Source organism: Furipterus horrens, unplaced genomic scaffold (genome assembly GCF_987537825.1).
Source record: "Furipterus horrens unplaced genomic scaffold, mFurHor1.1.pri manual_scaffold_2, whole genome shotgun sequence".
Classification (NCBI taxonomy): domain Eukaryota; kingdom Metazoa; phylum Chordata; class Mammalia; order Chiroptera; family Furipteridae; genus Furipterus; species Furipterus horrens.
This window is the reverse complement of record NW_028327172.1, coordinates 62,474,283-62,501,479: the sequence shown is the minus strand read 5'-3', so window position 1 is coordinate 62,501,479 and position 27,197 is coordinate 62,474,283. Positions and strand designations below refer to the sequence as shown.

Genomic DNA, 27,197 nt, shown 5'->3' with positions numbered 1-27,197 from the left:
TGAAGTTTCTCCAGAAACAGAAAATCCAGGATCCTGAAGAAGCATGGGATAGTGTAAGGTGCAAAGGCCTTGATTTTAACAACCTGTGCTCAATCTCCAGTTAGCTGTGACCTTAAGCAAATCACAACCCCTTTAAGTTTCAGTTTCTATATCTATAAAGAATAAGAACACCTATCTTACAGGACTGTGGGAAGGATAAAACAAAATTATGAATCTAAGGGGCATAGTACAGTGCCTGATACACACACAGTAGCCGCTCAATAAGTGTCATCTCCTAAGTTCTCCCCCTCAACCCTCACTTCAGTTCTTTAGTATTGGAATTCTAATACTTAGTCATGCTAATTATTATTAGTCCACCAGTCCTTAGTAATCTTGAGAGAATCACATATATTATCCAATATCTTGACTATTTCACTTGCCTCTTTGAAATATAATCATCTGTGACATTAGTTGAACATATCAAATAACTCTGGGCCCTTCAGTCTCTTATTAGTCTACTTTATGCTTCCTAAATTCCAGGGGAGGAAGGAAGGAAGGAAGGAAGGAAGGAAGGAAGGAAGGAAGGAAGGAAGGAAGAAAGGAAGGAAGGAAGGAAGGAAGGAAGGAGGGAGGGAGGGAAGGAAGGAAGGAAGGAAGGAAGGAAGGAAGAAAGGAAGGAAGGAAGGAAGAAAGGGAAGGGAAGGGAAGGAAGAGGGGAGGGGAAAGGAGGAAAGGAGAAGGGAGGGGAGGGGAGGGGAGGAGGAAGGAACTCCTAGGTCTCTCTTTAACTTTATAATCTTTCTCCAATCTGAAAGAGAATCCACAACCTTATAAATCTTCAGCACATAGTTGTACTTAACAATGATCAGATTCAACTAAACTCTCCACAAGGCTTAAAATAAAAAGGAGTTCTGACTTTACCAATGTTTTATTGAATTTAATACATATGACCGTAGGGACAACAAGAAGGATGAGGTTCTGTGGTCTTATTATCCTCCTGATCTTGGGAAGCATTTTCGCTTGACATCATCTTATCCAAGACAGGGTCAGGCGCCCCTCCTCTACGCTCCAGTCTTCTATATACACCACTAGCAGCAATATGACCATACTGTACAATAACTATCTATTTTATGTCTCCTTCACTAGCTTATGATCTCCTTTCTGGAGAGAATAGTGTTCTGCAAAATCTCAATTACCAGTACCCACCAGCACACTACCTGGTATATTTTAGATACTAAATTAGTGTTGGATGGATGGATTGATGGATGGAGTAGGGGAGGGATGAACAGGGTTTTTAATCTGGGAGAAATATGAGAAATTTCTTGGTCTAATACAAAGTCTTCATTTCACAGATAAGGAAGGAGCCTCAGAGCTATAAGATAACTCGGCCAAAGTAGCCTCAAAAGCAGCAGGAAGAGGACAAGTGGTGGCAGTCATATGCCATTTTGACTGTGAGTTCAAAGACTTAAATCATCTCTCACCCCCAGGGGGAGGCAGTGTACTTTGGAGGACACAGCATGGGCTCCACAGGCAAAGTCTTCTTGTTCCTGCTACCTATCAGTCATGTGACTTTGGGCAAGGTACTTCATCTCTGAGTCACAATTTCTGCATGTTAATTGGAACTATTAATAACTTCAGAGTTGTTGGGGATATTAAACCTGCCAACGTACATAAAGTGCCAAGCACAGCACTATGTGCTAAATAAATGTTTACTGAGTGAATCATGAATGAGTCCCTGTCCAGCATACCACGACCTCATGAATATGGTTTAGACTTTGCATTTAAGTCTCTGCCCACATGAAAGAAGGCTGAGACACCCGTAATTACAGAAGCAAGTATCTGGAGACTCGTTCCTTGCTAGAATTGGATCTTGAAGCAGCACCAAGTAGCCTCAATGACTTCACTCACTGTTCCCTTCACCTGGGTTGCCCTTCCCACCTTCCTCATCACCAAACAAATCTTACCCATCTCCTATTGCCCAGCCATATCCACAGCGTCTAGAAAGCCATCTCTAATTCCTAGGACTTCATTAGACCTTCCTGTCTCACTAATTAGTTTCTACCACATAGTAGAGGGGTAGCATCTGTTTGGGTTTTTTAATTTGTAGTAAAATATACATAATATAAAATTTACCATCTTAATCATTTTTAAGTGTACAGTTCAGTACTATTAAGTATATTTATATTGTTATGTAACCAATTCCAGAACTTTTTAATTTAACAAAACTGAAACTCTATACCCATTAAATAACAACTTCTCAATTGCTTCTCCCCTACCCCAGCCCCTGGCAACCACCATTCTACACTTTGTTTCTATGGGTTTAACTACTCTAGGTACTTTGATAAGTAGAATTATACAATATTTGTCCATTTGTGTCTGGTTTATTTCACTTAGCATGTCTTCAAGGTTCATCCATGTTGCAGCATGTGTCAGAATTTCCTTTCTTTTCAAGACTGAATAACATTCCACTGTATGTACATACCACATTTTGCTTATCTGTTCATCTGCTGATGGATACTTGGGTTGCTTCCACCTTTTGGCTATTGTGAATAATGTTGCTGTGAACGTGGGAGTACAGGGGTGTATCTGTTTTATCTCTTCTACTTGAATGTGAACCTCTTAATGGCAAAGACAGGGTCTCAATCATCTTGACTGTTCTCAAGGTGCCTGACAGGTGATGGATGCTCAATAAGTATCTACCAAGTAAATAAGACAGAGCTCTGCTCCAAACACAAATTGAAAAAGTAATCATTTCCACACAAATTTGCAAAAGGGTAGAATCATAGCAGAAAAGCACAAGCTTTGCAGTAAGAAAGTCTTGATTTCTGCCCCTGGATCTGCCTCATACTAGTCCTTGGATCTTATGCATGTTATTGATACTTAAGCTCTCAGAGCTTCAACTTCCTCGTGTGGTTTTTGTTTTGCTTTTTAATATTTCAGGTTATTTTTATTTCTTCAAATTTCTTGTTTATCAGGAGTGACTGAAATAAAAAATATAATTGAGTCCCACCATCATCATGGGAATGGCTTTCAGAGAAAACTGGTCAGTTGAATATTATTGCTTCCCATTTTCAACCAGTAAATAGTTGCCATTGATAAAGAGATAGCCAACAGTCTGTCAAGAATGCTTAAAGTATGTTACATAATACAACATCCCTGCTCATATGGGGTGGGGGGAGGGAAAACTAGAAAATAATTTATGTGAACTTCTTGATTTTATCATACAAGAGAAGCACAAAAACACCACATGCCTCTGAGAACACTGGACCATGCGCCCTTGAAAAAAGCTTTGCCTCCTCCATCATGAGCGATCTTCCTCCAGCAGTCGAGCGTGCCTGTGTATATGATACCAGTTCCTTTGTGCCCTGACTGCATCATCATGCAGCTACAGTGTCAAATGAATAGGAAGTCATCCCAGCCACTGCTGTGATGGACTGCGCAATCATCCAGCTGATGAAGATGTGAATGTTCTTGGGATCTGGAAGCATTCCCTTTGCAGTGTCATAGATACTAAAGTAGGGAGATTGGTAGATGATAATACACTGCACAGACATATTAAAGCCTTGATACAGGCCCTATATCCTATCAGATTTGTATATCTTAACCAGGCAGTTGTTGAGGCTTTGAGTTTCCTTTCAGCTTCAGCTTTGCCCAAATCAGCTGCTGATTTGGGGCAAAATTAAGAGGATACACAGAACACAATGAGGTGGCCCCAGCAACACCACCTGATGCCAAATTCTCTGCAAAGCAGCACCAAAACTGGGTTCTCTTGTCCACACCATCCAGGAAGATCTGTTTGTATTTATCTTTGAAGGCAAAGTTGAGCACCTGGGTGGGGAAGTATCTAATGACATTGGCCAGGTTACCACACCAGAAGGACAGGACTCCCTGCACCTTAGGGATATAAACCACACAGTCTATAATGCCTTTGTATTGCTTATCTGCTTGATGGGCACTACCACTGTCTTGGAGATGGCTACAGCCACTCCACCTGATAGGAAGTCCTGGGCAAAGGACACAGCAGCATCTGCCATACGGAAAGGAAAGGAGAAGCAGGTGACAGCTGAACTGGACTCGTAGCCGGCTAGAACTCCAGGGCTCTCTTCTTGTGGTTTTGCTACGATTAAATGCTATAACTTATATAAAGTAGCAGAGTGCTTGGCACATCATAAACTCAAAAACTGTTTGCCAATATTATTTTTATGAAGTTATATAATAATGGTCACTTACTATGCATACAAATATGGCATTTAGCTTTTTGACCATGACAACTTTAAAAGCAAAGAGCATGCAGTATTCTGAGACCAATTTATGGCTAGTAATAGTCAAAACAGACACTATCACAGTGGTAACAATGAATCCAGATTGGTATCATTGAATATGGAATCTTGAGTTATACAGTTCAACTCTAATAATTGGAAATGTTGTCACTTCAAAGGGACAGACCTAAATGGTATACAAAGGATCACATCACTTAGCAAAGCAGCCTGTCCAGGATCTCATAAATGTTTTTTAATCAGGATCACTTGAATTTTTTTTGGTGCATCAGCTAAATCTATTTTTAGTTTAATCATTCATGTTTAAAGCTTTTAGCAAAGAGATGAAAAAAAGAAATAGATCATTATTACTATTTCAGACAGAAATATTTATTTCAATCTGTCCATAAGGAAATTGAACTCCCCATCTACTCCCAGTTCCTCTATGACACGAATTCCTTTTGAGATTACTATCCAGATTTTCCAGACCAGAAACATTCCTTCCCAATTTAGCTCTTAGAAAGTAAAGTTTTTAAGTATTAGAAAAAAATTCTCTTTAATTTCTTTGTGTCTGACAAAACAATTCACATTTGACATGGCTAATTAAAATGGCTCTCTGAGACAAAATGAGAAACTTGACAGTGTGGTAGAGGAGAGGGAAGGGAAGGAAAAGAAAAGGTACATGGAAGTTGCCTGAATGCTAATACTGGCCCAAACGTGGCCCCAAGTGAACAACCCCTAACTTTCCCAGGACAATCATGACGTCTTGGAAATTTAACACTACACTAAGATGATTTGTTAAATGGATAACTAAATAAAATTTGATATGTATATTTTTGTAAGACACAGTAATTCAATGAATTTATAAATAAAGGAAAAATTTTTTTCTCAGACCATGAATTCCAATTTTGGATTCAGAACAATACTGTCACCGTATGCCATGTGTCAATTTTAATTTGGATCCCAAGCAATGGCTAAGCGCTGTTGGCTGCCTTATCCATCCAGGATGCTCCCGTGTAATTTGAGACCCACCAGGTGAAGGGAACCATGCTGAGACTTAACACATAGGACTCTTTTAAATACAACAACCTTGTGCTTCAGGTATTGGCATCGCCCCTCCCTCCTTTTTAACCTTTTTATTTTGAATTAATATCAGACATAAAAAAAAGCAAACTTACTAGGTATTCATATATACCCTTCACCCAAATTACCTAAACATTAATATTTTTCCATACTTATCATTCTCTCTCTGTAAATAGATTTTACATTATCACTACTTAGTATTTCCTCAAAAATAAGGACTTTCGATTTTCACAGTATGATTATCACAATCAGAAAATTAATATAGATATTATTATATAATCTCAACCCTTATTCAAATTTCACCAATTCATGAAATAATGTCCATTATAGCAAAAAAAAATTTTTTTTTCTCTGGTCCAGTCTGATTCAGGATCATGTGATATATTTAGTTTCTATGTGTCTTTACTCTCCTTTAATCTGGAACTGTTGCTCAGTCTTTGTCTTTCATGAAGTTGACATTTTCTTAAAATACAGTCCACTTATTTGGTAAAATGTTCTCAGTTTGGGTTTATATAATATTTCCTCGTGATCAGATTCAGATCATGCATTTTCGGTAGGAATGCCACACAAGTGCTGTGTCCTTCTCAGATGTTGATTTGTCTCATCACTAGAATTAACTTTGATCATTTAGTAAAAATTGTGTCTGCCACATTTCTTCACTGTAAAAGTCACTCTTTCTGTCACTGTAATTAATAAGTGTCTTCGGAGGAGACACTTGAGACTAGCCTACTCTAATATAGATAAGGAATCTGAGGGTAGAAGTTGTAAGTTCCCCAAGATCACACAGTTTAAAAATGTCAGAACACAATTTCAAACTCCAGTCTGTAGGCACCCATACTTGGGTTTCTTCTAAAGACCCGTCACCAATGGCTAAAGCAACCTGTCTAATGCCTTCACCATGTGTACTGGGGACGCCAATGGGAGGGCATTATGTCCCACAGAATCCTCGTACTTCCCTGATCTTAAGAACTGACATGCTCCTAGCCACGCTCTCTAGAGCTGCTTCTAAAGTACAAGAAATCCTTAGGTCAACACTTTATAGCAAAGCCCCCAAATCTCTGGCAATGAACCTAGGAGAGCACTAGGGAAAGAAAAATCAGCTGGTCCATGGAAAAGCAAAAGAGGAAAATTTATCTGCATCAAGACACCAGGACAAACAAGGAAAACCTTATACATCCCTACCCTATGGCCATCTCACCACACCTTGACCCTGTGGCTGGCCATCTGAAACTTTTTTGAGCTGTCACTTCTTTCTAATTTTTTTTGTTTTAATTTAATTTCTTTGAATAGATCTTCATATGGTTCAAAACTCAATGTGATATACCCATGAGAAGGGTTATAATAAAAAAGACAGATAATAACAAGTGTTGGCAAAGATATGGAGAAATTGCTGGAAGGAATGTAAAATAGTGCAGCTGCTTTGGAAAACAACTTGGCATTTCCTCAAAAGTTCAAACATAAAGTATCCAGCTGACACAGCAATTGCACTCCTAGATACAGATGTAAATTAAATAAAAACAAATGTCTGTTTCAAAACTTGTATGAAATGTTTATAGCAGCATTATTCATAATAGCCAAAAAGTGGAAACAACCCAAATGGCCATCAATTGATAAATGAATAAACTATGGTTTATGCATACAACGAAATATTATTTGGTAATAAAACAAGAATGGAGCGCTAATCTATGCTACAACACGACGAACTTTGAAAAGATTATGCTAATTAAAGAAACCATTTATATGAAATGTCCAGAACAGGCAAATCTACAGGGACAGAGAAGATCAGTTGCCGCCTAGGGCTGAGGTCCTGAAGTGAAGAAGATGACAAATGACTGCTGATGAGTACAGGGTTTCTTCTGGGGATCATGACAATGTTCTAAATTGAACCTAGTGGTGGTTGCACAACTCTGTGAACATACTAAAAACCACTGAACTGTACACTTCAAATGGGTGAATGGTGTGATACTTGAGTTATATCTCAATAAAGCTATTTAAAGTCAGCATTATATAAAATAGTAAATCTGAAAAAAATCTCACTACACACACCAATCACTCTTACTGCCCTACACTAATCACCACTTTGTTATTTTACATCCTTCCAGGGATGTAACTTAAATATGGGACTTAGCCCCATTTCTTTCACAAAACTGTTCTATCACCTTCCTTATTTCACTTAATATATCCTTAGAGATCTTTCCATACCAGTACCTGAAGAATACCCCAATTCTCGTTTGTAGTTTAATAGTTTTCCCCTTGTGTGAATGTATCTACTTAACAGGTTTCCCACTGATTTATACTTAGGTTGTTTCCCATCATTTGCTATTACCAATGATGATGCAATGCTTTTAACCTGGTGTCATCAGATGACCTCCTGGACTGGCAGGAATCAGAAACAATTTCAGAGTTAGTCAGAACTGGGATTGCATCTGGCCTCAGCTGCTAACTAGCTCTGTGACTCGGGGAAGATTATCTGTACATTTTGAGCCTTAATTTCCTCACTTATAAAGTGGGCAAAATCTCACCTACTTTATTAGGTTGTTTTTAGGATTCAAATAAGACAGATATATAACCTGTGGCTAAATTTGAGACAATTTGTGTATCAAAAAGAAGAAGGTTGTAAAAAAGAAGGCAGAAGGTTGGTAATGGATTATGATACATTGGGTGGATAAAGGAATCCAGGAGTCCAAGTGATACAAAAAAAGGAAGAAGAAGAGGAGCTAAAAGCTAATCAATCAGAAAAACACCAGTATATACCAACTGACCTATGCAAGGATTATCAATGGATGATAAACCTTATCATTGGAGGAAAGTTGTTGAGGAACAGGATATCTAAACAATCTCAAAATATCACCCCACAAAAACGTTATTAATTACAAATAGAAAAGGGTACCTTTACAATGCAGAGGTTTGTCAATACCACCTCAACCAAATGATCAAACCTCACATCACCAGTCATGTTACAAACTTACATTATGTATCACCTAATGTGATGCAAGGGGAGGCATGTAACATTCCCAATGGGGAATTCTTACCACAGATTTTTAACCTGAATCTAATAGTGAGAAAACAATCGGACAACTTACAGTCTACAACAAGGCAACAGATGTAGCATCTTCAAAATTTCAATGTCTTCCTGGCCAAGTGGCTCAGTTAGTTAGAATGTGGTTCCATATTCCAATAGATTGCGGTTCGACCCCTGGTCAGGGCACATACCTATGTTTCAGGCTTGGTTTCCGGTCGGCACACATATAGGAGGCTACCGGATCACTGTTTCTCACATCAATGTCTGTCTGTCTCTGTGTCTGTGTCTGTCTCAGGCTCTGTCTCTCTCTCCTTCCCTCCCTCCCTTTCCCTTTTCCTCTCTTTCTTAAAAAAAAAAAAAATCAATAAATATACCCTCAGGTAAGGCTTTAAAAATAAAATAAAATTGCAATGTCATAAAAGATATGTTAAAGGAAACTAAAGAGACAACTACCTTATGTCATCCTTGATTACATCCTGGGTCCAATAAAAGGGGTAATAAACGTTAGAACTTGGAAAACCTGAAAATATTATTATTTCAATGTAATGTACACAGGAGAATGCCCTTGTTCTTAAGAAATACATGCTCCAGTGCTTAGAGATAAAATGTTGTAATGTCTGCAACTCAGTTACAAGTGGTTTAGAAAAAAAATGTGTTTGTATACGTAAAGAAACTAAATGAATCTAGATCAAGGGTGTATGGGGTGTTTATTGTAATATTTTGCAATTTTTCTATATGTTTGAAATTTTTCAAAATAAGTTGGTGGGGGGGGGGATCAAATGAAACATGTAAACCACCTGACACAAAGAAGATGCTACAACAGTCCACATCATGGCTTCAGCTAACTCAGTAGATCTACAGAGAGCTCCTATCCCCATGCCTTTAGGTAAAGTGAACCATATTAAAGGTCGCCAGTCCTGTCTTCATGAAATTTATAGTTTGACCAAAAGGCAAGACAAAAGCAGGAAGCAGCTGAAGAAGCACTGGTTTTGGTTCCAGAAAATCTATCTGCGGCCTACATCTGCAAAATGTTTTAAGGTAGGTAACTTTTTCAAAAAAAGTTACTTAACCTCACTAAGAATTGTTTCCTCATTTATATGGAAAAACTGAGCTCAAATCTACTGCCTAGGACTGAGAGAATAAGACAGCATACATAACACACCTTTGTAAAGCATCTTTTATTGAAGTCATGTTATCTCATTTGAGCCTCACAATAATCCCCATTTCATAGATGAAGAAAGCGCAGCTTGAAAAGATAAATTACTCACTTAGCACACAACTCAAATTTGGGTTTGCTCAGCTCAGCCACAAAAGAATGGAAATACTTGGCTAAAAGAATGGAAATAATTCACAGCTCACGATCCTTGCAATCTCTTCCTCAGGGTCTCTGCTGGGGCAGAGTGAGTCACTGAGGGCCATTCCTAAACTCCTACTTTTTCTACAGAAAAATGTCAAAAATCTGCCGTAGGATTGCTTCTATTTATACTCAGAAAGGTGAACAATCAGGCCTTTAACGACCTGCTTCAGATATTTTCAAAGTGAAGCTTAAATTCCCCTTTCTAGTGCAGTTGTGTGACTGAGACGAAGAGGAAGTAAGCAGACGTTATATTCATCTCAAGGCTGATGGTGTCCTCATTTTAGTGAAGTTAACCATAACTCAAAAATAAAATTTCCTGCAGAATTTTCTGGGGAAAACTCTTCGCTGCTTTTTCCTTTCAGTTCACTTTTTAAACATGATGATGCTGTATTGCGGGCAGGGATAATGTATTTTACTTCTCTCTTCCAGGGGTTTCCATGTTACTTCCATATCAACATTTATTACAACCATCACAAAACCCAGCAGGAACTCTGAAATCCCATTTTGCCCACTTTCTGTCCACCCATGGCAACTTCCTTCCCTTAGCAAGAGAGTTTAGCTCAAGTGGTTAATGGACTGGGCAAAGGTATGTAGAAATGGGACTGTCAAAGACTGTTGATAAGAATTGAAATCAGGGGACAATTAAAGGGAAACTGTTGATGCCATTTGACCTAGTATTTCTACCTAGTAGTAATCACCACAAAAGAATGCATACTCAAATGCTCACTGCAGCAGTGCCCAATGGCCATTAAAATGGGTAAGTTAGAGCAAAATGCAAATATGTGGGACAAATGACCAAAATATATTAAGTTAAGTAAAGCAAGCAAAATAATATGTATTGTATTAATATCATTATTTTATGTGTGGGGGGAAAATGACAGAGGAACACACATAAAAATTTCAACAGCTGATTATCATTGTGGGGTGGAATTAAGGGGAACTTTTCCTACGTAGTTCATTGTGTATTTCTGTAATAAATGTTGATGAATCTTTTGTCTAGGATCAAAAAACAAAGCTAAGGTATATATTTCTGTGCCCTTTCTCGTCCTTTCCTCTTCACTTTGGGAACAGCTAGTTTGCTGCTGCACCTGCATTTCTACCTCTAGTAATATAAAGATAGAATGCCAGCTGTAGAAGTTCGCATTCTTACAGAATAGACAGGATCATGTTGAAAAAGGACACAAAGGTCACTGGCAATATATGCCCAACAAATGGTCTTCCACAACGTAGGCTGTTAAATACTCAAAGTGATCAAAAAAATCACTACCTTCTGAAGCAGCCCTTGATGGCTTCTAGCTTTGCTGTAACATTCCCAAGGACAACATGTCAGGCTAAGCAGACTGTATCTTTATCACATTCAAGGAAACTCACATTGTTACTGATTACCTAATAAGCTGCTCCCATTAAAATTTCCCCAATTGTCTCCAAAATGTCTTTTATAGGCACACCCCCCCCTTTTTTTAAGTCCAGGATCCAAACAAGGGTTACATGTTGCACTTGGTTGTCACAGCTCTTCAGTCTCCTTCAATCTATTAGATCTGTCACCCATACATTTTGTTTTATTTCGTTTTGTCTTTCGTGGCATTGGCATTTTCAAAGATCGCAGGCCAGCTATTTTGCAGTATATCCCACAATCTGGATTTGCCTGATTATTTCCTCATGATTAGATTTAGGCTAAACATTTCTGGCAAGAATTCTACATCAGTGATGTTGTGTACTTTCTGTTGCATACACTAAGTTATCTTCTATTCATTTTTTCACTGTGGGCACTAAGCAAGCATTAGCCAATAAATAAAATATTTAAAACAGTAAGTACATTTAGTGTTTAAAAACAGCTACCATGAACACCAGCTATACCAGATTTTTAAAGGTTGAATTCCTATGGGGAGGAAACTGAAAATAAAATATCTATGGTCCATATAAAATTTTTCCATATGTCAAGGTTGTGGGTTCAAGCCCTGGTCAGGGCACATACAATAATCAACTAATGAAGGCATAAATGAGTGGAACAACACATTGATGTTTCTCCCGCTCTCCCCTTCTCTCTCTCTAAAATCAATAAATAAATTTTGAAAAATTTTTAAGATCTTTACTATAGGTCCTGGCCAGGTAGCTCAGCTGGTTAAGAGCACTGTCCCAATACGCCAAGGTTGCAGGTTTGATCCTGGGTAAGAGCACATACAAGAATACATAACTAAGTGGAACAACAAATCAATGTTTCTCTCTCTCTCTCTCTCATCAATCTATAAATAGTTTTCAAAAATCTTTGCTACAGGAAAATAACCATTGTCAACAGCTCACACCCCCCGCCACCATTTTATTTTTTGTAATTTTATTTATCTATATAAAATTCAAAAGTCTGAGGCCCATTGATTTCAGGAACTATATACAATGAAATTATTTTTTAGAAACTAACCTTAATAAAGGAAATGTAGATCAAAAGGAAAACAGCTCTGAAATATTTCTGAATTTCCCCAAAAGCCATCCGCGAAACATTGCAAAGGCTTCAGGTCTCAGGAATACTTGTTAATTGATTTGTTAAAAGCATTTCACATTTGACATCTGCATTACTAATTACCCTCTTCCAATATGTTGATACTTCCTGTTTTTGAATGGGCCCTTAGTGACCTAGGTTAGTTCACTCAATCAACAAATATTCAGAATCCCTAATTTATGCAAGGTACTCTGTTAGGTGCCTGGGGACAGTCTGGAGAGTTCTTTCTTGCCTCCCTGTCTCAGATCAAAGGTCACCAGCCACTTTGTTGATTCTATCCCTTCCCCAAGGAAAGAAGAATAAAAGCCTCCCTTGGGGCTATGCTCTCCTACCAAGACCTACATACCTATCTGTATGTGATTATTTGTCTTTCTCCCTCACCTGAGCAAATTCTTCCAAAGCAAACACTACCTTATTCAATGCTATCTTCCTAGAAGAGTACACATATAGTTGGTGATCAGGATAAGTTCGTGGAACAGATATATTTTACAGATGAGGAAATGAAAGTTCAGGAAAAAAATATGACATGTCCAACATCATACAGCTAATAAATAAGTAGTTCTGGTCTTAGAAAGAGCTCTTACCAGAGCTCTCCTCTGTCCCACTGTGCTGCACCATACGTGCAGACGAGGGTGAGAGAAAGACCTTAGATGTTTTCCTGGAACTTCAAACTCAACATGTCCAAAAGTCTCCAAGTTACTCCTTCTTGAAAAAAGCAAAACCAAAATCGGGTCCCCATCCAGTGCTCTCATTCTCCGCAAAAGGCATACCCAGTGGTCAAGGAAAAACTCGAGTCATCTTGATTCTCTCTTCCCCCTATCCCCACATCCAATCAATCAACAATCTTATCAAACTTAGTGCCTCTCCAACCTCTTTCCTCCTCTCCAAGCCCTCTGCCACCACCCTTGATCCAAGCCACCAACATCTCTTACGCAGACAAAAAAATATGACTTACTGCTTGGCCTTCACACATTCAGTTTGGCCAGTTCTCTCCAATCTCTTCTGCACTTAACAGCCATGGTGATGTTTTAAATATCTTCCTACATATGTAATTGATCTAGCTAATTAAAGGCCTTTACTAGATTCCTACTGCTGCTAGGATACAGGCCAAAATACCCTGTGGCTCAGAGCACCACCCCCCCACTCCAGCCTCACTCTTTTTCATTCTGGTCTCTTCACCCACATACTGACTGATCTTTCAAATCCTCATATTGACTACTTTTTCCTTTGTACTTTGAACATGCAGTTCCCTCTGACAGAAATCCTCTTTGTGCCCCTCCAGGAACCTCCCATTGACATCCTAAAGTACTTGCACTCACTCAAGTCTCCTTAAATGTCACTCCTACAGGAAACTTTCCCTGACTCCCCAGATGAGGGAAGAGCACCAGCTAGGCACTCCTATTCCACCTTGAAATACATCCCTCCTTGTCAGTAACATTCACCACACTTGCTATAACTTGTCCAATGATTGTCTCCCCTATTAGAATATAAACTCCATGAGAGCAAGAGAAGCTTCCCTTTTCACTGATGTAGCCATAGTCCTTAGAACACAGTAGCTGCTCAATTAGTATTTGTTGTCAGGATGACAGGCTGGGGCCAGAGTGTAGTGGGCTATGACATGAGGCCAAGTAAACCAATGTGCAAGGATCATTATCTCTTTGCAAATCTGTAAACTGAGACACAAAGAATTGCAGTTATTCAAGGTCAGAGAGATAGCATCTCTCCTCCCTAAAACACTAAAAAGTATGGTTGGGAGAGGGAGCACCTTAGAAAGAGAATATTAGAAATGAGAAGGTGGTGATAAAGAGGTCTAGGATGACAGCTTCTGAATCTGCTTGTCACACTAGTTGCCTCTGGACAAGGGAAGTCTAACTGTCAGACAGACTTTTCATGCCTGAAGAAGCACTAATGTAAAACAAATGTAACTACCACCACACCCTTCTTTTTTTTTCACACCCTTCTTCTTAAGAGGGGGGTATAAAATAACAAACTTCTTTCATCCAAAAAGGAGAAGAAACCACAGGAGAGAAAGATGTTTTGCTCAAAAGCCCCCCCTACCCCCACCAAAGGCAGTTCTGCCACCTGAATAGTGCTCCTCAGCAATCAACAGAGACGGGAAGAGGGAAAAACCGCCTTCCCACCATTTACTAGAGCAGGGATAAGAAACAAAAAAGAGAACATTTCATGTCGTCGTCGGCAGCCGTCCGTCTCGAGAGACGATGGTGTAGCTTCTTAAGAGTCTATCTGCACCGCCGAGAATGGCTGTGCAGTCCAACTCGGGAGTGACACGGTATCTGTCTCCTCCCGTGTTGAATCGACATCTTGTGATGACGCTGGAGTGTCCTGTCCAGTGAAGCTGAAGCTACAGAGCCTGGGCAGGGTGATATGGAGGGTCTGCTGTTGCCCATGCAGCAGACCCCCCCTCTCTTCGCAGCTGAAGGATCCAAGGGAAAGACAGAGTCAATACAACTTGGCTTCAGGTGCGCCGCAGGAGTTGCCGGTGTTGACTACAACGTCAAACCGCCTTAGGGACTCCGGCTCCGGATTTTCTGTCGGGGCTTACTTCCTTAGCCTTTCCCCTGAAGAGGTATGCCGCAAGGCAGCGGAGGTTTTTTGGAGTCAGAGTTTTCCTTCTCTGATGTGCCCTGACTGGAAGATCGAACCAGCGACACTTAGCTCGCAGGCCGACGCTCAATCCACTGAGCCAAACCAGCCAGGGACACATTTACATTTCATGTAAAGCACTTAAAAACCTTGCTAACCCATTGGCACGTCTTAATACAGGTAGCAAATACAGTTGGCATGAGCTCTACTGGAACATTTCATTGTTCACATGCTGCCCAGGGCCAAGTTATGTCTGTCACAGAAGCCACAAACCAGGCCAAGGGGTCAGGCTCGTTGTTGCTCCTCCTGCCAAGTACCAACTCCAAGAAAAAGAAAAGACAATGCGTCCTCAAAGAGAATTCTGTGGAATAAATACTCACCCTGTCTACACGCAGCTTGGAGTTTCTGGGTGAGGTAGAGAAGGGGTGAGGAGGGTATTCAGAGATTGTTAAGAGACTTAAAAAAACAGATGTGATACACTGGTGATAAGAGGGAGATTCTGAAACACAGAGGAAAAATGAGAATTGCAAATAGAGAAACAGGGAAAGAAACTGAAAGAGCTTCAAGAGATGTAGAAGGGTGGGGAAAGGAAGGTACAGAGGAAAAGTGTAAGGCACCCAAAAGCAGATAGTAAGCAACAGAGAAGCAGAGAGAGGCAAAGCCAGGCAGTCCATCTTTCCCCAAATCCAAAAGCTGCTCATTGCATTCCAATAAATCACTTCACTACTAAGCCCGTACAATGGATTGACCTTTGCATTCAGTAACAAGCAGCATTAAAAGAAGCATCACCCAGCTGTAACTTTGGAGATCTAAGGGTCTGAATTATAAATGGACAAAATCAGTTCAGCAGCAGAAGACAACCAGTAAACTCTTTCCTCCAATGCCTGACTTGACTTACAAAAAGGTTTGTGATTTTAGTGTTAAGAAGAAAGTACTGGCATTTCTCCTTCTTTTAACATTCCAAGAGGGGGGTGTGGTTGACCCCAGGTCCATTCATTTCCAAGGTTGTAGATCTCTCAGCTAAGACTGGCCCCATCTGCTCTTGAGTCAGCCAGCTGTTTATCTCAAAGTAACATATTTATTGCAGTAATCATCCTAATAACTTACGAGAGAGCCAATATCATATAAGTCAAGAATGCTCTCTGTTCCGTTAAGTGTGTCAGTTCCTTTAAAAAGAAAAAAAACCACTACAATGCTCCTTGGTTTCCTTGGCCAGGATCACTCTTCCACGGGTCCCTTTCAGTAATGGCAAGTGAAGGTTAACAGTGCTTCTAACTTTCCCCTTCCCTAATGCGTTAAAATGAATCCAGGTTTCCTTAATGATCCCTTCTCCAAACCGTTATGTGTGACGGGTGACCGTGCCTCAGGAAACAGAAGCTCATTATGGTATCACTGCCAGTGGCAAGGAGCCTATTGCGATATAATTTAGAACACTCACACAAGCACAAATCTGTCGGCTCCACTTCCAAACAATCCTGAAATCCTGCAGTTGGGAGAACATTTAACAAAAATGCTGCTTCCAGCAGCCTAAGAGAAGCTTCCCAGACACGTGAAATATTTCTGACTGGCACAGAGTGCACCATTAAAGGACACTGTCACCTCAAATCAGCAAAAAAGGCGAGGCAAATGACACAGACACACATATAAATTAGAGCCCCACAAAACTTAACCTACTCAGAAGAAGCACGCTCATCTTTAAAACGAATAGCGTGTGCTCGCCCAAGCGACACAGAAATGTTCTAAAGTAGTGCGATCACATTAAATCACTGTCTCCATTTCTCTCCACGCATCACCCCTTCATACTCAAACCTCGGCACTCGGGCCGTTTGCGACAGGACTGCAGTCGCCCACCTCTGCCTTTTTTTGATTTTCCAAGATCACTTCCCAACATCCTCTCCAACCCAGCCCCCTCTCTCAGCTTCAAAAAGGTTGAGGGGAGTTGCGGGTAGAGAATTGGCAGCGATCGGTCCTCCCGCGGGGGGAAGGTTGCTGGAGTTGTTCTTTGCAGTGACCCAAATTGCACAGAGCTTTTTGCTTAGCAGCGCTTGCGAGCACCTCCCCAATCCTCCCCCCCCCCCCCCCCAATCTTCCCAAAAGAAAGCCTTGCGAATTAAGCGGGAGGAATAACTTGGTATAACGATTTGAATAAATCACTTCAACTCACCTGGTTTGGGATTTTTCTCCCCACCCCAGGCATAAACAGAAATGAGTGCGAACGAGTCACGCACGCAACGTAAGGTGGTACGATGTCTTAAGTCCAAGGGCTGGAGTCAGTCCCTGCCCTGATGCCGCTGCTACTCTTAGCTCAGCTGGAGCGAGCGGCAATCACAAGCCCAGCAGCAGCAGGGGGGTGGATAGACTGTAGCACAATGAATGCAGTGGAGTTTTTGCAATGACATCATCCCTCTGTCCAAAAGGCCCCAATAGCCATGCTCAGGAGCGCTGCATTCTGGGAATTGTAGTCTTCTGACGGCCTGGTGGGACCCTGAGGCTATTGTCGGAACTACAATGCCCAAAATGCGCCAAGGTCGGACGCACCCAGAGTGAACGAAAGGAGTAAAGGAAACTCTGTCGCCATGTTAGGGGTGCCGGGACGTTTCTGCGGAGCCGAGCTGAGATTTTAGGGAGCGCGGAAGCCGAGTGGTAGTGCATTGGGTCGGTGAGGTGGAGGCTAAGTGTATTGGAGATCTGGGGACCCGAACCTGGGAACCGGAGGGTGGAGACTTCACCTGGGGACAGATACAGGGTGGCATCCAGAGGTCTAGTGAGCCTTGTCCTCACAGTTCTGCAGGGGTTGCATAGGCCCTCTACGCCACTTGTTCCATTTTCTAAGTAAGGTACTGAGGGAGTCGGTTCACTTATCAGCTCTGAGAACAGGACAGTCAGGGTGGTTGGTATCTTTGATGGGGTGCGGGGACCCCGGACGGAGGACCTTCTCGCCTGTGGTCCGAGAGACTTCCACCCACGGAGTTGAGCTGTTTCTCCTTCCATATTTATTTTTAACTTCTTAGTTTACTTTCTATCCTTTTTTACCTTCCCCAAGGTTTCGGGCCCTCATTGGTTTTTCATACAGAGTGATTTGCAAAAGGGTCCAAAGAAGTCTGTGTTGGGAAGGTAGACAAGTGCTTTGGCACCGCAATTAAGAAAACAAGGAGAAACACCCGGGTTAAAATGACATCTTTATACCTTTCGGCAAAAGGATGGAGATGTTGAAGGGGGGTGCGGATATAATTGACTGTTGACGATTGGTTTCGGAGTAGCAGGGGTACTTGGGTATACCTAGACTACACGCTAAAATACTGTGTGGTCCTCCATATTTACAACTACTTTTAACAACTAATTTTTTTTAACTTACGTAACTGAAGCCAAAATCACTGGTCTTTTAAGTTATTTTGCCTAGTGGCTCAAATGAACTATATGTAATTTTTAATCAATTGTGTTACTAAAACAATGCTCTGCTTATTTTTCAGAGTTCATCTACACTATGGAAGGATGGGAAATTTCTTTTCCTCCTGAGGGTGTCTGAAGGGTTAAAAATATTGATACACTTTGTGATGTTTTACTTTCTTTTGCACTTTATCTGAAAACAAAATTAACTAGTTAGTTTGGGTCAGTAAGGTATGCACATCACCTGTTAATAAAACTGTAGCTGATAAATTTATCAAGGAAAGGCTAGGCACAATGATTACAAATGATTTTTTAAAAACATGGTAGAAATAGTCTCTTAAATGTATGCAGATAACTACAGAAAGTTTTATAAGGAATGATCTTATGATCTTATATGCCATGCTTCTGGGAGCAAGTCACAAGAGGAATGGGTTTTATTCTTAAACAAAGGTAATATATATTGGTCTCATTTATCCATGAATACAACAAAGGGAAAGACTCATGCAAATAATTCTGTTGTTCAGAAATACCTTTGCAAGTAATGGTGGTAAGTACAGGAAAAGGAAAAAAATTCTACTTTATTTCTAATCTTCAATATAACTGTAGAAGTGTTTTAAGCTTAATAGACTCGACAGGTTTACATTTAGGCTTAATTTCAAACTCATTATTTTTAGGGGTTGGTTATTCAGGGTATTTTTGTGTCCTTTACAAAGTCACAGTGAATTTTGTTCATTTTATAAGCTATTTCTTTATATACGCAATAACTTTCTCAGTTCAAGTTACTATGGATGACATATTTGTGGGGGAAGAAACCTCAACAGATTTCTCAGAAATCTCATGTGTAAGAAGTAAGACCTGTGTAATGCACTGATTTCTGTACTGTTGGCATGCGTTTGGGTAGTTTTGAAGTTTTTCAGCCTTATATCCTATGGACATATAACCATAAAGAAATGAAACAAATCTAGCAAATATCTACAAAAAGATTCCATGCTGTAACCCTTTACTTTTAGGAAAAAGATCTGTACTCTTTCCTTCTTAGAAATTTTATTTACAAAATTAATATTTGAGGAGTTGGTGATGTCAGCTTATGAAACGGTAACCTTAGTGTCCCAGCAAAAACACTAGGTTAGGGAAACTTTGAGAAGTGGAATTACGACTGTCTTGAGTAGATACAGAAACTTGCTTTTTTCATCTCTCTAAAGAGAATTAGGACATTGATTTTTATTATAATTATAGGTAACTCATTAAAGAGTTGTATTGAGTCAGTTGCTGTTAGAGGATCACCTGTAGTTATTGCCCACCCATCCCTGCGGAATTCTCCAGGATTGGAACCAGCTATTGTGTATTTCTTAAAAGTAAAGGGGCGGGGTAGAGCAGTCCCTCACGTGCCATATTTGTTTTTTCAGTGGTGTGTCACACTAGTAATAAGTTTGGTCAAAGACTTTAGGTTTATTACTAATTATACCCATAATTGTTAAAATGGTTAGGTGAAGAAATCACCTAGTAATCAATTTGTATTTGGTAGTTGGCGAGAGGGGAAGAAAAGATCAATTTTAACCTTGAGGATATGTACCAAAATAACTTACCTGGATATTTTTTAGAATAAGGGTTTAGTCTAATTTTGAGGAAGTGATATGAGACACATCCAGTAAGAGTTTAATGCTATGACAAAATTATGATAAAGAAACAAGTCCCTAGGAAGCAACCAGATACTAGAGTTTTCTGAAAGTAAATTTTTAGGTAATTCCTTTTCCTGAAACCTAATTTTAAAAATTACTGATGTATACTTGATATTTGGGTACATGATATAAATATAGTATCTTTTTTTAGCTTCAGATTTAACTGAATTACTAAATTTGGGCTTTTTACATTCAGAATCCTGCAGTGTTCTTTTAGCCATATCTACTAAAGAATAAAGACCAGACTTGAGAACAGGCATTTGAAATTTTTAAAGCAGCTCTCAGATTAAGGCACATAAGGGTCTATCTTTGGAGAAGGAAGGTCCTCTTGGAGATGGTAGGTGAAGACTCAACGTAGTGTCTTGTAGAAAAAAATATCAGTGACCTGTGGATTCCTACTGTTTCAGTTTGATTTTTTTTAAATATTTTTTTATTTTTGTTTTTAGAGAGTAGAGAAGGGAGGGAAAAAGGGAGAGAAATGTCCATCAGTTGCCTCTTGCAGGCCCTCAACCAGGGACAGGATGGGGAATGCGTCTGGTGACCTTTTGGTCTGCGAGAGACACCTAACCCACTGAGCCACACCAGTCAGGGCTGAAATCTAGTAACTTCCTAAACCTCAGTGATAATAACCTCAAGGGTGTGGGAGAGGATTAAATGAAAGAATCTGTGGAAAGCACTTAGCTAGAGCTTTGGAAAGTGTAGATAGGGGGTAGGGGGTGGTGGTGGTGGTGGTGTGGTGTGTGTGTGTGTGTGTGTGGTGTGTATGTGTGTGGTGTGTGTGTGTGTGTGTGTGTTTAGAAAGCAGCCCCAGATTACTTATAGAGTTTTGTAACTAAGATTGTGACTGAGGTGGCTGAAGTTAAAAAAAAAAAATTTGTGATAACCAATTTTGCTTGTGTACCTCTGTAGCCTGAAAAGCCCCACAGTTGATTATGAAAACCAGGCCCTATCTTAATTGAGAATCACTGCAGTTAGTTCTCTAAAAGAAAATGATCTTCTAAATTATGAAATATGTTAGAACTTTTCATGCTTCACACAGTTCTAAAGTAAAGCTTTTATATTCCAAACCATGAAATTTGAGAGAAGCTATTGTTTGCCTTTCTATATTTCTCTTCCAAAATAAAATAAATTTTCTTACCTGTCTCAGAAATGAAATGCCAGCAACCCAAAGGTGATGTAGACCAATCAGTTATATTAAAATTATTCTGACCTGATCACAGAGTTGAGAATATCAAGCTTAGAGGGGAAAAGAAAAACATTTTACCAAAAGATATCTTTTCAGGCCTCACCTTAGATGGAGTTAGAAGTCTTGCACAGTGCATATTTCTATAAGTGGACACTGATGAGCATACCATACAGAGTTCTGCAGTGTGAGTTTCCCTAAGGAAGATCTTTAACTCATGTAAAATTTAATTAAAGTCACATTTTAGGTGAGTTAATATTTGGGAAACGGAAACATGTTTTCTAGTCTTCAGTTGCATTTGTAACAAATTGGCATAATTTTAGCTTCTGGCTTTAAAATGCCACTAAAGGTAAATGCAGTAAGTACCCCAAAGTCAAGTTTTTAAATCCAAATGTGCATAATTATTAGCCAGAAAAATATCTGCCCTCTTTCCTATGGTTTTTCTCAGTTTTTATAGGTTTGGGTAATTAGGGTGGCACTATAACATTGCTTTGCAACAATAAGTATATGAAAATGAACTTACTCAAATATAAATATGTTCATGAATATAGCCATTTAATAAACTCACCAGGTGAATCCTCTCCAACTAATTTCACTTAAAAGCACCAAGGTAAAAGAATTTACTGAGTTCAGACCTCTTAAGTGTAATCTCCTTCTGTTAATGTTCCTAATTCAGTCTTTCCATTCTGCTCATTACCTCTTATTCTTGCTGAAATTCCAAAGCATAGATGCCAGATTTATGTTTCTCTGTACATATATTCAGTGAAGAATATAATCCAACGATGTGAACAAGTATTGCTTAAGAAAAGTGTATAATAGTTTACTTAGGGAAATGAACAAGTTATATGACTTATGTCTTCCTCTAAAGCATTTGATTAAGATAATTTTGAATAAGAAATCCTACAGTATTATAGACATCAAAGTATCAATATTTGGTGTGTGCAGTTTCAACCAGTTCTAAATCCATTTCATCCTGGAAGTATGGAATAATTATCAAATAAGTACAAAACTCTAGAGCTATACAATGATGATCCATCAGACCATTAAACTCTTTTTTTGGTGTCATTTTCAAAAAAATAAAGTACAGAGTATTGGATTACAAAAGGAGCCAATGTTGAAGTAGTTATAAAAATTTTTGATACAGAAATATATATGCCTTACTAACTCAATACTTAACAAGATCTGGCACTAGATGTAATTATGTAATTTCAACAGTGCTGAACAAATATTTCAAGTTCTCTACAGCATTTACTGCTAACACTGTTCCGTTGCCTACCTTCAAATTTCATTAGAAGTTACTGAAAATAGAGATAAAATCTTTTTTCCCACCCAAGGCCTGATTAAGAATTTCAGACCTATGCACTGAAAAACTTAGGATACCTTACCTCATATTCAAAATCAGATTATACCATAAAGTGGGTTTAAGGAAGTTCTCATATTTCTTCTGGTGATGATGTAGACACTAGGAAGTACTGAAAACACTGCTTTTGTTTTATTTAGAGACAGGCAGGGGAAGAGGCTGCTTTGCTCTTGCCTGAAAGTGTGTTCATTCAAGCTTGTCTATACCCACTCTACATGCTACATAGTAAGAGCTCAATATCAGCAGAATGAATGAAGGGACTTTCTGTAAGGGGTTCACAGTTTCAGAACATTAAATTCATCAAGGTACAACGTGAAAAGTGGAATACTATAGTAGGGATTGAGTGTTTAATTTGCTGATGTCAGGGGGCTGTTTTTGACTTGGTGAGCCCTGGATGGAATTAAAAGGTAGGGCTAACATCCTCAAGTGGTCCCACTGGTGTGTAAGCTCCATGAGGGAAGTTGTGTGTTGGGTTCATTGCAGCTGATGTATTACAAAAGCCTAGGAAAGTGCCTGGCACACCCAACTAGTTTATCCTCGTCTAATCGGCCTCAAATCTGTGGTATGTCTTCCTCTAGACACTGCTCAAATACTTCAGCATTAACCTACAACTGTGGAAAGTAAAAATCCTTCCTTAGATGTTCAATAAGTGAGTGAAGAGACACTTTCTCAACAGAAAGCGAGTACTGCTCTAAGTATTTTTAGCTTCCGTTTTTAAATCAAGGCACAAGTCTGCTCAAGGTCACCCATTAACTAGAGGAATTAAGAATAGAACCCCAGTTACTGACTTTTAAAATAACAAGAACTACTAGTATTTCTTAGGGCAGCAGTCCCCAACCTTTTTGGCACCAGGGACCAGTTTGGGGGTTGGGGAGACAGGAGGCAAAGCTCAGGCGGTAATGCCAGCGAAGCTTCACTCGCTTGTCTACCGCTTACCTCCTGCTGTGTTGCAGGTTCCTAACAGGCTGAATCTGCCTATACCCTGGGACTGGGGACCCCTGTTTGAGGGGAAACAGAAGTAAAATCCCAGACGTAAATATCTCCCATTTGGCCAAGACTGCGAATATGGTCCTTTCCCCACATTTCCCAAAGAAAGAAAATGACCGTGTAGAACAGAAGTTCCACAACTATTGAAAGTATGTTTTTAAAAATAGGTAAGCTAAAGTTTATGCCGCAGTTTTTTGTGCTTTGCCTTCACAATATACTTGGTGTCTTTTCTACCCTCCCAGGAAAAACATTTCAAAGTTCCTGGGGTTTGTGTTGGTGATTTGCAGCTGAAAGGATTTAATGGTTCTCCCCCTTCACCCCTCATCAACAGCTTGTTTAGAATGCTATAAAGCAGTTTGCACAAAAGTGTTGTTTGGACTGGAAAAAGTTAGAATGTTTTTGATCCATATGGGGAACATTAGACTGATAGCTAAATTAGTACGTAATACAGGTACATAATATTTCAGTTTTGACTCAGAAGCACTGATGTTGGACAATTCATAACTTAAAGAAGTTAAATAGAACTTCATTTTACAGATTAGGAAATTAGGCAGCTGGCAGGTATAGCTTGACCTGATCTGTGAAACTATAGGTTTTACCGATGCTACTGGGAGTGAGCATTCATTCACTTCCCTGCAGAAATACTGTCTGATACCAGTGTGCTCACCTGTACCCTGCTGGGGATGTTCCACAATACATAGTATATGGGCGTTATTGCCATCGATATGTCAAGGATTTCTGATTTCTGCATCACACCTCATCCCAAGGGTTTAGGATAAGGAATTCTTGACCTGTAGTTTTTTTCTTTCTAGGTGATTTGGTACTTAGAAGCATAAACACAATGACGATGTGTCCCAGACTTTACAGATACTACATTTTTAGTATTCGGTTTTTTGTTTTTTTTTAAAACTGTGTGATTGCCTCTCACTTGCACCTCTAACTGGGGACCTGACATGCAACCTAGTCATGTGCCCTGACTGGGAATCGAACCAGCAACACTTGGCTCGCAGGCCGATGCTCAGTCCACTGAGCCACAGCAGCCAGGGCTGTATTCGTTTTTTAATTTATAGTTTTTGTACAGTCCACTTGACACTTATGTTTTGAAAATAATTATGGCTATACTGTATCATTTAGTACTTGACCTGTAAAAGGTAGAACCAGTGACTATGTGCCAATGAAAAGAAATAGAAAACCACCTTTAAAATTCACAGTGCACGGTAAAAACTGATTACAATGCCTAGGAAACACTTGATTCTATGTTCTATAATTCCCTTGTAGCACGAAGTTGCAAAATGACTGGCTCACAGACCAGATGTTACTGCTTCCTATAGGTAATACACTTCTGCCTGGCATATACACAGTAGACATGCAGCAATTGTTCAAATAGATAAATAAATTGTTAGATTATAAAATTAGTGGGTTGTTCAGTCTTTTAAGTAATAATTGACTTATATCACCCCTTATCAACTATATAGCCCAAAAGTCCATTTAGATTTTTCCATGAAAGCACATTTTTTCATTTTCACCAATCGCTATTGATTTGGATATTTTGAGTATGTCTGCTCTCTCCCGCATGGTATGATATTGATTGTTCTCAATGTCTCGATCAACTTCAACTGGTCTACACGACCATGAAGCATCCAGCAAGAAATCTCCAACATGAAACTTCACAAACCACATGCGACATGTTCCATCAGTCACAGCATCTTCTCTGTACACTGCACAAATCTTTTGCATTTCTACATTTCTTGAAGTAAAGCATAATATGCCAAAAATGTTGCTTATTTTCTTCCATATTCAATATTAAAATAGCTACACAAAAAACCACCAGTTTTGATAAGTTTTTTAAAAAATGCATGCTGGTATGACAGCTGTCACACTACAATCAAAATTGTTTTAAATTAAGTTAAAAGACAACTAAGTGCTACTAGAGCCATCTTACAGAACAAACCAAATGAGCTTTTTGACCAGCCTTATCTATAAAGATATAGATATAATTCTGCAATTTGGTAAAGCATTATTAGATATACTATCTCCATCTGATCTATTTTTCTGTTACCAGTAAGGTTTTTCATCATCAGCCACAGGGACATTAAAAGGATCTGTTGCACACTATAGCACTAATGTTTATAGTAGAACAGTAAGAGAGGTTGAAGGCTTCTATGATCAGCCTACACTCAGTCTTTCCCTACCTCATACTTTCTTATTTCCTACTTAGGTTTGTATACTGTTAACTACATTGCAAATGGCCACTAAAGTAAGTTCACATTTCCTGTGCTTGAAACAACTTTCGTTTCTTCAGCAGATATTTAGTATCCACTAGGTGTCAGATAGTACTAGGTGGAGTTTAGGGACACCAAGATAACTAAATACAGACATGCCTTTAGGCTAACAGCTTTGTGGAGGTAAAGTGGGAAACATCTGTAAGCCAAAAGTTGTTTCTGGTTTAAGGTCATTAACAGCCATCATTTCCAAAAATATCTCCCCAATAAGTCTGCCTCCGTGACTACATTTTCACTAATATAATGTCATTTTTTATAAGACCACTATTGCCTCTGGGCAAGAAAACTAAGGGGCATTAATGGGCTATGAAATTACTTTATTCCCCCCTCTTTTTAAAATTGTTAATTTAAAATGTTTAATACAGTAGACTCTTTTGATGTATAGTTCTATGAATTTTAACAAATGCATAGTCATGTAATCACCACAATCAGAACAGTTTCATTATCCATCCCCCCAAATTTTCTTGTGCTGCCACTTTTATAACTTTTTTGTGGTAAAAAAAAATTATTTTTCAAAAAAATGTTGGAATGTTCTATATACAACTTGTCCTTATTTTTTTTTAAAGGTATTTAGGACAGTATCTCTTCTAATAAGCCTCTTTAGAAATATAAGTATCCAAGGAGATGCTAAATTATTACATTGTTGGTCATCTGCACCTTAGTTTGTAGATCAAGTTGTTGAAAATAAGGCTCAGAAAGGGTAAAGGGTGCATGTGGTGTATGTAGTATGTGTGTTAGGTCAGAAAGAGTATGGAGTCAGTGGCTGGAGCTGGAGATTAGGGTCTGACAAAGTGTTCTGAACAATGTGCATGCAATGATAGATATGAGTAGTGTGTTTGTGTTTTGAGTAGCGTTAAGAGCCCTGGGTTCTTACTTACAGATAGGGGGCACCAAAGAAAGAGATGAGCCCAAAGAGGGCTGGCCTTCATGTCAAGTTTGATCTGTCTATTTGAAACTGTGGAACTGGGATTCCAGTACTGACTCGGCCAGTAGCTTGTCTTGAAGAGTCGCTCCCCCTTTCTGGGCCCCAGTTTCATCATGTATAAAAAATAAGGTTGGATTAAATATATTCCAAAGTCCAATTCTGAGTTCTCCAGCTACAAGTAAAACCCTTTTGTGTGTGTGTGTGTGTCCTCAGTTTCTGTCTTCCAATTTTAACTGGAGAGATGCATATGTAGATAACAATAACCAAACTCTAGCAAGCATTATGATATCTTAAGATTTCATGTAAGTTGATGTCAGAAGTTGCAAAGTTAAGGCTGAACTGAACTGGGCTCCAGTGAAATAGCTCTGTGATGCTCAGCCTTCTCATTTACAGAATAACTGAATATTAATGTTCCCTGTAGTTCTCACATGTTATAACTATGAAACCTTAAATTTACCAGTATTATTTCTCACTTCCTCTGGGTCTGCACCTGTTGTTCTAATTTTGAATTTTTCGGTTTATTTTTATTAGCCACTGTTCATTTAGTACCTTCTATTGTGCCAGAACTTTTCATGTAAGGTATTTGAGCTACATTACTG

General features: G+C 39.2%; 1 protein-coding gene across 2 annotated transcripts in view; it reads right to left on the bottom strand.

Moving 5' to 3' along the window:
- Positions 1 to 17,173, bottom strand: part of RAB30 (RAB30, member RAS oncogene family) — an 82,550-nt gene extending 65,377 nt beyond the window's left edge. For both annotated transcript variants that reach the window (XM_090265799.1, XM_090265798.1), the window contains exon 1: positions 16,960 to 17,173. The gene's annotated coding sequence lies outside the window, so the exon portion shown is untranslated. The remainder of the gene's footprint in view (positions 1 to 16,959) is intronic.
- Between the last annotated feature and the right edge of the window lie 10,024 nt (positions 17,174 to 27,197).